The 10,326-nt window shown below is 42.3% G+C and overlaps 1 long non-coding RNA gene across 1 annotated transcript; it reads right to left on the bottom strand.

The window, feature by feature from the left end:
• Positions 1–1,102: 1,102 nt before the first annotated feature.
• Positions 1,103–3,926, bottom strand: LOC149916708 (uncharacterized). Its single transcript, XR_016468922.1, has 3 exons — positions 3,860–3,926; positions 3,134–3,253; positions 1,103–1,244 (listed from the first exon to the last, which is right to left on the bottom strand). It is a non-coding gene; the product is annotated as an uncharacterized LOC149916708 (long non-coding RNA).
• Between the last annotated feature and the right edge of the window lie 6,400 nt (positions 3,927–10,326).

Consider the following 10,326-nt stretch of genomic DNA (forward strand, 5'->3'; position numbering starts at 1 on the left):
CATATGTAGATTTTGCTTTAATGTCACAGGCAACAGAATGTAATCAACTAACAAACAAAACAAGCAAACAGAAAATTCACATCCAAATAAACCAGAAAGAGGAGTTTATAGACACTCTACAGAACTGTTAGCTGTGCTATGCTTTTCAAAAGCTGGAATTTGTCCTACAGACATCTCAGAAGTTGCACATCTGTCCAAGAAGAATCATTGCACTTTATTTCTACTGTACATGTTTATCTTATATCTTATTCTTCATTACTGTTATGTACTATGCAAAATACATAAAGAAAAAAAGCAGTAATCAAACTATACATACTGTGAGCAGGGCTTTGTGAAGGCTGCAGTACTGTACAGAAGAAAGCCTTGAACAGATCTATCTCAAATTCAGGGTAATAATACATTTATTTCCTACCCACATTGCTCATGTAATCCACCAACTATTTTAGGAACGCCTAGATTCTTAAAAATACAGAAATTAAAGTGATTTCCTGATCAACCCTTACAGAAAGACACAAGTTTAAACATGAAAGCAACTATGAATGCTTTGGAGAGAAAAAAATAGAATGTAATGTTAATAATCCCTGTAATGTTAATAAGCTAAATAACAGTTTCAAAGTTTAGTATCTTGATGCTTTACGGAGCTCCCATAAAATGGCTCTGAGCCTTCCCTTTCTAATGATTTTGCACACCCACGCAACTTGCTCTGTGGGGATGGAAGATAACAGGATTTAGATCCTTGACACACTGCAATTGATTTAACAATAAATATTGTCCATCCTAGTTTTGGGTTACTATAAGATGAAAGCAAAAATGTATATACTGATCTACTGGTTTTCTTTTAAAAAACATTCATCTGATGCTGAAGGCTAATTCTGTAAAGCTGAAACTTAAATCCCAGCAGAAACAGGTTCCCAGATATTAAAAACAAACAAACAAACAAACAAAAAAAATCATAAAAGTATGTATAATGAAATCTTTAGGCATGTGACAAACTTTGTTTTATATATTATATGATTTCAGAACATCTGTCACACACACTCACAAACTTTCCTTAGAAGGAGAAGCAGAAGTTTAGATGATGATAAAGTTATGTTCTTACCACATTAGACGGTTCCAATTTCTTCCTTCTAGCAAGGTCAGTGATATTATTGCCATTGTAGTTGATGCTCTCCATACAGCCTTTGAAAATTTTTTCTGCTGTTAGAACTTGGCTTCCCAGAAAAAGGCATGCCTCCAAAGGTTATCTTTGAATGTATCAGAAAATGAAAGACAGTTACTGGAGGACAAGGGCTTAGAATTTTTGCTTACTAGAAAAAGAAAGTATCAAACAAGTACTGGAAAAGTAGGAAAAAGTCTATGATGAAGTCATGACTGCAAATATTTTTGGTGGTAAATTGTATCTATTATTAGGTTTTCCCAAATACAGAGAAAATATGTATCACAGTTACATATAGACTGTAACGAAGAGAAGGTCTCTAAAAGGAATGCACTTTTAAATGCTTGGCAGAGCAAAATGTCAGTATTGTTAAGAAACAAGAATTTGTTGGCCAAAGAATGTGCTGTCTGTCTGATCTTGGAGAAGAAAAGTCTGCCTTTCTTTACAAACCTGAATGCAGAAAGTTTGAGAAGTAAAGGTGCCCAGTAAAACCTATTTCAATATGTAGACTGAAACAAACATTAAAATAAAAAAAAATCTACTAAATCAAAAGGGAAGAAGGAAAGTGTTGCTTTATGTAGAACATCCATCAGTTTGGTAGAGTGTCAGAAGTGAGAAGTGGTTGGTGGCAAGTAAGTATTATTCATTCTTTGTCATATATTAAAATAAAGGATGTTTTATTTTCTTTCATGTACCAAACCGTAATACCAAACAGTTCCATTTGTCTTAAATACTCTATACAACTGCAGATAATTACAGCAACATAAAAACCAGCATTATGACATACCTAGAGGGATTAGTTTGACTTGTGTTTGGTTCCCAGGTCCCAAGATGCCAGTATCTGGGAAAGTGGCAAATGGAAATTCAACTGTGCAGAGGAACAGGAAAAAACCCTATATCTGTATATCAGCAATACAGAAATAATTGATAAAATGCTCAGGAAACAAGCTGTGTTTAACCAGCACTGTCCAATCCAGCCTGTTGCAGGGTCCACGACAGCAGTGAGAGGAAAGAGCAGCAGACAAGACTCCTCTGGCTTGTACCATGGTATTAGTTCTAGCACGTTCTGCTAGAAGTTCTGCATTTGAAGTTACATTAGCAAGCCTGATGTGCTTGGCAACAGCACAACATCTCACTCCATATGTAACGTATTTTCTGTGGCAAAGAACTTCTTTGTTCATAACTCACGGACTTTTGATTTCCATGCATCTCATGGGCCTGAGATAAAAGACAATTTAAAAGGAAAGAAAGAAAAAAAAAAGGGGGGGGGGATGCTATGATGGTAATGTTTAATATTCGTGTGGGGGGTGAAAGGTGTACTTGAGTTGCCTAAGCACAAGCTTCTACTGCTATTGGTGATACCTGGGGTAGTGTGCCTTAGTAACCTCTGCTTTCTGCTTGAGGAGGTATGCATCTCTATAAATTCTCTGCCATTTCTGCCAACACCATGGGAGTGCTACAGATATCTAGGGGATATATGTATATAAGCTGCTCATTCAGTTTACGTGTTTGTCTTTTTCTTGGATGAGAAATAGTTGCTGTTTATTATTTCCTTAAATGCAACACAAGCATTTACTCATAATATCCAATCTGAGAACACCGTTCTTGTAACTGCTTATGAAAATCATAGATACAGAAATCAAAAGAAACTGTTTCAATCTGCTTGCATTTAAGGAAATAGGAAGTCTCTTTCCACCCTTGCGCATATTTAAGACTGTTTTCTGACAAACTGCTAGCTAAAGGCTTCAGTCTTTCTTTTTGTGCTTACTCCCTCAATGGAATAGCTGAGCTTTTGTAACTGTCCCTACTTTGAAGTTTTCTAGTGGATCCAGGTTGGTTTAAGTATCCTCTATTCCTCACTTCTGTCTTTTCTACCATTTTCTTCAAAAAGGAGCATGTTAAGAACATAAATTTCTATTCTGTTAAGAGTCTTCTCCTGCAGTTAGCTGGTTAGTAAATAATACTTTGCTCACTCACCTCACTCAACCTGCTGGCCACATTCTTTTTAATGCATCCCAGGATACCATTGGCCTTCTTGACCACAAGGCCACATTGCTGGTTTGTGGTCACCCTGCTGTCTACAGGGACACCCAGGCCCTGTTTGTAAGAGAATGTGATTGACTTCACTTCTTCCAGCAAAAAAAGAGAAGCAGGTCTAAGACATCTGTTTATCTCCAATTTAAACAACTTAATTTAGGTAGAATTATGTGTTTTACAGCTATTCACGTTGCTGTGAAAAGAAGCGCGGCTATACGAATAAGAAGTCGCGCGGCTCTGCCCTCGCAACTCCCCCCGCCCCGCGCACGGAGGCGGCCCCCAGCCGCAGCCCCCAGCCGCAGCCCCCAGCCGCTCCCCCCCTCGCGCAGCGCCACTCCGAGGTGCCGCCTGCCGCAGCGACGGCGGCGGGGAGCCCTCGCGCCCAGAGGCGGCCTTCCCGGGGTCTGCCCTCTCCGCCCCCCTCCCACCTACCTGAGGGCAGCCGGCATCCGTCCGCGCAGCGGCGCACAGCCGGTGGCACCGCGCGCACAGCCTGCCTGCCTGCCTGCCGCCCTCCCTCGGACGAGGGTCCCCTTAGACGAAAGCACAGCCCCAGCCCGGCCGCTACCGCGAGGGACCGCGCCCGCGGCCGGAGCCCGGGGGCCGCGAGGAGGGAGGGCTGAGCGCCCGGTGACAGGTGAGGACGGCCCCCGCGCCGCTCCCTACCTCGCGCCGCTCTCCTCGCAGCCGGCGGCTCGCTTACCCTCGACCGCCGCCGCCCCCTCGCTCCGTTCCCCCGCCCTAACGCGGAGTTCAACGCGACCCCGCTAGCCGCGAGGCCCCGCCCCCCGCCCCGCACTGACGGCTCTCTCCGCCAATAGCGAAGAAGACGGCCGTCCTCGAGCTCCGCCCTCACCTCCTTCGACCAATAGGAGCTATCCGTGGTGCTGCCCCTCCGCCTTCCCGGCAGGCTCGGTTGGCTCGCAGCTGCCGAGCAACGGGCGCGGGGCTGCGGGTGGGGCCGCTGAGGGCGGTGGCCGGGCCCCCGCTGCGGGCCGGGGTTGGTGCCGCGGGATTGTGCCCGGGGCTTCTCGTTCGGGAGCTTTCGCCTCATAGATGGACGTTTTTTGTTCCCCTCCCCTTTTTCCCTCTTGGCTCAGCCATCAGGAGGATGGAAATATCTCCCGCACTCTCAAAGCTGTAATCTCGGCTTGCAGAAATGATAACTGGTATGTGAAGATGTTTCTAATTTTTTTGTTTCTTCACTTGTTTGTGAACCTAGGGTAGGGAGAAAGAACTGAAGTAACCTGCAGTGAGATTCTATCACTTTTGTAACTCCTTAAGCATAGTCAAGAATGTATGTTTGTGAACTACTTTATTAAGATAGTCCTGGTGGAGTATACTTTATATCACTGGGAGTCCAGGATTTTCTGAACAGTTCTTAAATCAGAGTCTAGCAATAGCAAAGTTGAATTACATGTACACTGTACAGTTAGGTTGTTGGTAATAAGCAGAGCTTGTGCATCTCAACAGCTGCAGCTATACAAGCTATACATTTGTCAAGTAAGCTCAGTATGAGTGGAGTATCAGCTTTATTAATTCAAGTCATTCTCATAATCTTATCCATACATAATGTTTGTGTTCTTAATACCTTAACCAAGTGAGTGAAAAGTTTCCAGCTAATCTGTTTAGCTTCCAGGCAAGTGATTCCACATGTTAAATTTGCTGCTTCCTCCTTTCTCCCATTCCCTGGTCTCTTAGGTCAGTGTTCGTTCTCTTATGTCCTCTATTAAGGAATAGGTTTAGTTCTGCTACATATTAATGCCATGCCTACAGATAAATTATCCTTACATCTCAAACTGAATAGCTGCTGCTTGACGTTTTTTTTTTTTCCTTCTAGGCTAGGAAGTCTCTGTATGGCATGCCAGCAACGTTTTGTTGCAACGTTCTTAAAAGAAGAAATCTTTTACAGCGTGCAAGTTCTTTAAGATATGGTGATGCATTGGGGTTTAACCCAGCAGATCACTGAGCGTCACGTGGCTGTTCATTCACTGCCCCCATCTCAGTGAGATGGAGAGGAGAAATGAGGGAAAAAATGAGATAGAGAAAAAGAAAAGCATAATAATTATGGCATGTATATCTACATATACACACAGATACTTGTAATCTAGATTTATAACAACGGATGCGCAAGCAATTGCTCATCTCCTCTTGAGGTCTTGAAACAGTAAACGTTCGGTGCAGAAAGTCTATACCAAATTAACTTGAAAAACGGATGCTTTCCAGCTTCAGGTGAGACAATTATTCATTGATCTTTTGTACATTTCAAGTGTGCAAAAACTCACCTCTGGAAGACTGATATTTGTAGATAAAATTGATATGGCTTACTGGGCTCTGTTAGTGGCTCTTAGATGTAGTAAATTTGATGTTGTTAATGATCTTCTGCATATGGAAGTTCTACTTCTGCTGAATTTACCTGTCATTAACAGCTTGCTGCATTGTGAAATCATTAAATAGCAGCCTTTAACATATTTAATTCTGGTTTTTGAAAAGCTGAACTTCCTAATTGGGACTCATACATGTATGAAGCCTTGGTGTCTGGTGCTGACTTGAGAATAAAACTTCAGTTATTACTTACAGGGCCTGCCTTACAGCATAAGATCACATGGCAGTGCCTTCTGCTTTCAGTATTTTACCAGTGCTGTGGTACAACTGGGTCTGGTTAATACCTGTTCAGATACAAGACAGAGTAAGGAAAATGTGTTTATTATTTCAGATCAGCCCTTTTTTACAAGGCATCGATTGGTTACTTGGTGGTGAATGTTGGGTTCTATTGCAGATGTGATGCCATCCATGCAGTAATGGATAGAAATACATTAAAGGAGCAGCATAACAATTTATTTCACAGGGCAAAGGTCAAGAGAGTGCTGATTCCATATTACAAATCTAACAAAACTGAAGTGGCAGAAGCATTCTTTGAAGGCTTAAGCAGATGAGGGATGTTCAGTTTTCTGTTACAAAACCTAAATCAGAGAGCATTGAAATCTGTTGAATTTTGGAATAGTTGAGAGTAAGAATGTGAATTCTGTTTGTAACAGAAAAAAACTTGTTCTCATTCCATCCCTCTACTACTCGCATCTGCTCCACATGTCGAAGTAGGAAAAGAGTCATTTGTTGCTCCGTTAATTGCAAAACTGTATTTGTCAGACACCAATTCTGAATCAGCTCTCATACCTGTTACCGTGCTTTCGATAACAAGACTGCAGTTGGGGTTGGTTTGTAGGGAGGCTAGATGAATTGAAAGGGAGTGGATTGGGATAGTATAGCTGCTGGACAGAAACACCTATTTTAAAAGATGATCATCCTATGAAGTATGCCAGTTTTCCCACCTTGTGTATGTGACCTGAGGAGCTATGTTAAGATAAGCTTAAGATAATGGCAGGACAAGGGGAAATGGCTTTAAGTTGAGGGAGGGAGGATTTAGGTTGAGTATCAGGGGAAGTTCTTTACAGAGTGAATGGTGAGGTGCTGGAACAGGCTGCCCAGAGAGGCTGTGGACACCCCTCTTCCTGGAGGTGTTCAAGGCCAGTTGGATGAGGTCCTGGGCAGCCTGGTCTAATATTTAATAGGGAGGTTGGTGGCCCTGCATATGGTGGAGGGGTTGGAGCTTCATGATCTTTGAGGGTCCCTTCCAACCCAAGCCATTCTATGATTTTCTGATTCTAAGCTCAAATGCTAGTGTCTTGGGAATCAAAGCAGAGTTTCTCTTTGCCATCCCTATTTACAGTTGCTTAACTAGGATCTGTAGTATCAGAAAGAAACCTGGGATATAATTGGAGTAAATGCAATTAAATTCTTCTGTAAAATAGTCAATTTAAAACCCTTTATGTCTTGAGCGATCATGGAAAGAGTGACATAAAATGATTATTTAACGGATGTATTTGGGATCTCTGCTTGATTACTATAAAAAGATTCCTTCATAAGACATTGTATGGAGTTGGCTGATATTTGCTGAAATACTCCTGTTGAAACTTTCTGGTGTGGAATATTGCTTCCAGTATTTCATCATACCTTTAAAAACTTACGAAGTTTCAATCTACAAGTTTTGGACTCCTTCATAGTGCTTTTCTGTAGCCATTTGAAGTATTACTTCTGCCTTTCAGTCTTGCACTGAGACTTCATTTGGTGGTCTCATTCTCTACTGATCTAATTTTCTCATTTGTTTCCTTTAATATTATAGTGCTTATCATTGATTGTGTCTGTTAGTACCTCTGAAATTCTATAGAAAGATGGCTATTGCTTTCCTTTTAGCAAGTTGCTGCAGCTACTTCAAGCCGACAAATAAAAGTTTGCTTTCTCCGAAAACCTCAGTAGCCACTGCTTTGCTTTTTTGATACAGATCAAACTAGAAAGTTTATCATTATTGTCTTGAGGATTGTGTAGTTGAAAGAGAAGGGCTTGTGGACTTAAAAGCTTCTTTTTGCCACAAGTGTTGTGTTTAATAGAAGATGTTATGGTGGATTGCATGTCTTGCTTTACTGAATTCACTAAGTAGGGAACCGGTTCTCTGGGTGTCTTTGTTCCACTTTGGGATAATGTTGCCTGAAGATCATAACTGTGAAATACACCTCAAGTTCTTCACTAAACTCCAGTTTTATACAGACTTCAGGAGAGAGAACGTAATTGCTAATAGAACAAGTTAAACGTGCTTAAAAAGCTCTCTGTGTGTTTTTTGTTGCTGTTGTTTGTTTGTTTGTGGAAAATACTCTTCCTTTATTTAATTCTGGAATTTTCCCAAGAAATTATTGGAAGTTGTCATATAAGAAGAGTAATAAAGAGCATATTCTAGGAACTTGTTTCACAGATTGTACCAGTTACCCCCAAGAATATGCTGCTCCACTAGATATGCCCAGTAGAGCTCCTTTTCTCCCAGAAATAGCACTGCTCTTAGGAAGAGCTCCCATTTTCTAACCAAAATGCTGCTTTACACTCCTCAAGATCACACTTACCCCCATCAAGATGGCAGTGTCACAGAAATACCAGCTTCTGCCCCCAAAATGGGACTTTGGCTCTCCAAAACAAGACATTTTCTCCCAGAAATACCAGGACTCTTAGAAATACCTCACGTTTCATCTCAAGAATACTGCTTTCCACTCCTCAAGATCACACTGACTCCCATCACAATGGCCTTTTCTCCCACATACACCAGCTTTCTCCCAAATACACGACATTTTCTCCCACATACACCCGTTTTCTCCCAAAGATGGGACATATTCTCCCAGAAATGCCAGCTTATTCTTTAAAAAACGGCCTTTTTTCCCCAAAATACCAGCCTTTTCCCTCTCTAGCATCTGTTTCCTCACCAATACCTGGCATTTTCTCCCAGAAACACCAGCTTTCTCACAGATACATCACCTTCCCCCCCCCACATCAGACCTCTTCTCCCAGAAATACCAGGACTCTGCTGAATATTTCCCATTTCCTCCGGAACATACAGCATTACACTCCGCAAAAGGACAGTTTCTTTCAGAAATGTGGCATTTTATCACAGATACACCATTTTTATGCCCAGTAGAGCTCCTTTTCTCCCAGAAATAGCACTGCTCTTAGGAAGAGCTCCCATTTTCTAACCAAAATGCTGCTTTACACTCCTCAAGATCACACTTACCCCCATCAAGATGGCAGTGTCACAGAAATACCAGCTTCTGCCCCCAAAATGGGACTTTGGCTCTCCAAAACAAGACATTTTCTCCCAGAAATACCAGGACTCTTAGAAATACCTCACGTTTCATCTCAAGAATACTGCTTTCCACTCCTCAAGATCACACTGACTCCCATCACAATGGCCTTGTCTCCCACATACACCAGCTTTCTCCCAAATACACGACATTTTCTCCCACATACACCCGTTTTCTCCCAAAGATGGGACATATTCTCCCAGAAATGCCAGCTTATTCTTTAACAAACGGCCTTTTTTCCCCAAAATACCAGCCTTTTCCCTCTCTAGCATCTGTTTCCTCACCAATACCTGGCATTTTCTCCCAGAAACACCAGCTTTCTCACAGATACATCACCTTCCCCCCCCCACATCAGACCTCTTCTCCCAGAAATACCAGGACTCTGCTGAATATTTCCCATTTCCTCCGGAACATACAGCATTACACTCCGCAAGAGGACAGTTTCTTTCAGAAATGTGGCATTTTATCACAGATACACCATTTTTATGCCCAGTAGAGCTCCTTTTCTCCCAGAAATAGCACTGCTCTTAGGAAGAGCTCCCATTTTCTAACCAAAATGCTGCTTTACACTCCTCAAGATCACACTTACCCCCATCAAGATGGCAGTGTCACAGAAATACCAGCTTCTGCCCCCAAAATGGGACTTTGGCTCTCCAAAACAAGACATTTTCTCCCAGAAATACCAGGACTCTTAGAAATACCTCACGTTTCATCTCAAGAATACTGCTTTCCACTCCTCAAGATCACACTGACTCCCATCACAATGGCCTTTTCTCCCACATACACCAGCTTTCTCCCAAATACACGACATTTTCTCCCACATACACCCGTTTTCTCCCAAAGATGGGACATATTCTCCCAGAAATGCCAGCTTATTCTTTAAAAAATGGCCTTTTTTCCCCAAAATACCAGCCTTTTCCCTCTCTAGCGTCTGTTTCCTCACCAATACCTGGCATTTTCTCCCAGAAACACCAGCTTTCTCACAGATACATCACCTTCCCCCCCCCACATCAGACCTCTTCTCCCAGAAATACCAGGACTCTGCTGAATATTTCCCATTTCCTCCGGAACATACAGCATTACACTCCGCAAGAGGACAGTTTCTTTCAGAAATGTGGCATTTTATCACAGATACACCATTTTTATGCCCAGTAGAGCTCCTTTTCTCCCAGAAATAGCACTGCTCTTAGGAAGAGCTCCCATTTTCTAACCAAAATGCTGCTTTACACTCCTCAAGATCACACTTACCCCCATCAAGATGGCAGTGTCACAGAAATACCAGCTTCTGCCCCCAAAATGGGACTTTGGCTCTCCAAAACAAGACATTTTCTCCCAGAAATACCAGGACTCTTAGAAATACCTCACGTTTCATCTCAAGAATACTGCTTTCCACTCCTCAAGATCACACTGACTCCCATCACAATGGCCTTTTCTCCCACATACACCAGCTTTCTC

The sequence above is a fragment of the Phasianus colchicus genome, chromosome 9 (genome assembly GCF_987193195.1).
Source record: "Phasianus colchicus chromosome 9, bPhaCol1.hap1.1, whole genome shotgun sequence".
NCBI classification, from domain to species: domain Eukaryota; kingdom Metazoa; phylum Chordata; class Aves; order Galliformes; family Phasianidae; genus Phasianus; species Phasianus colchicus.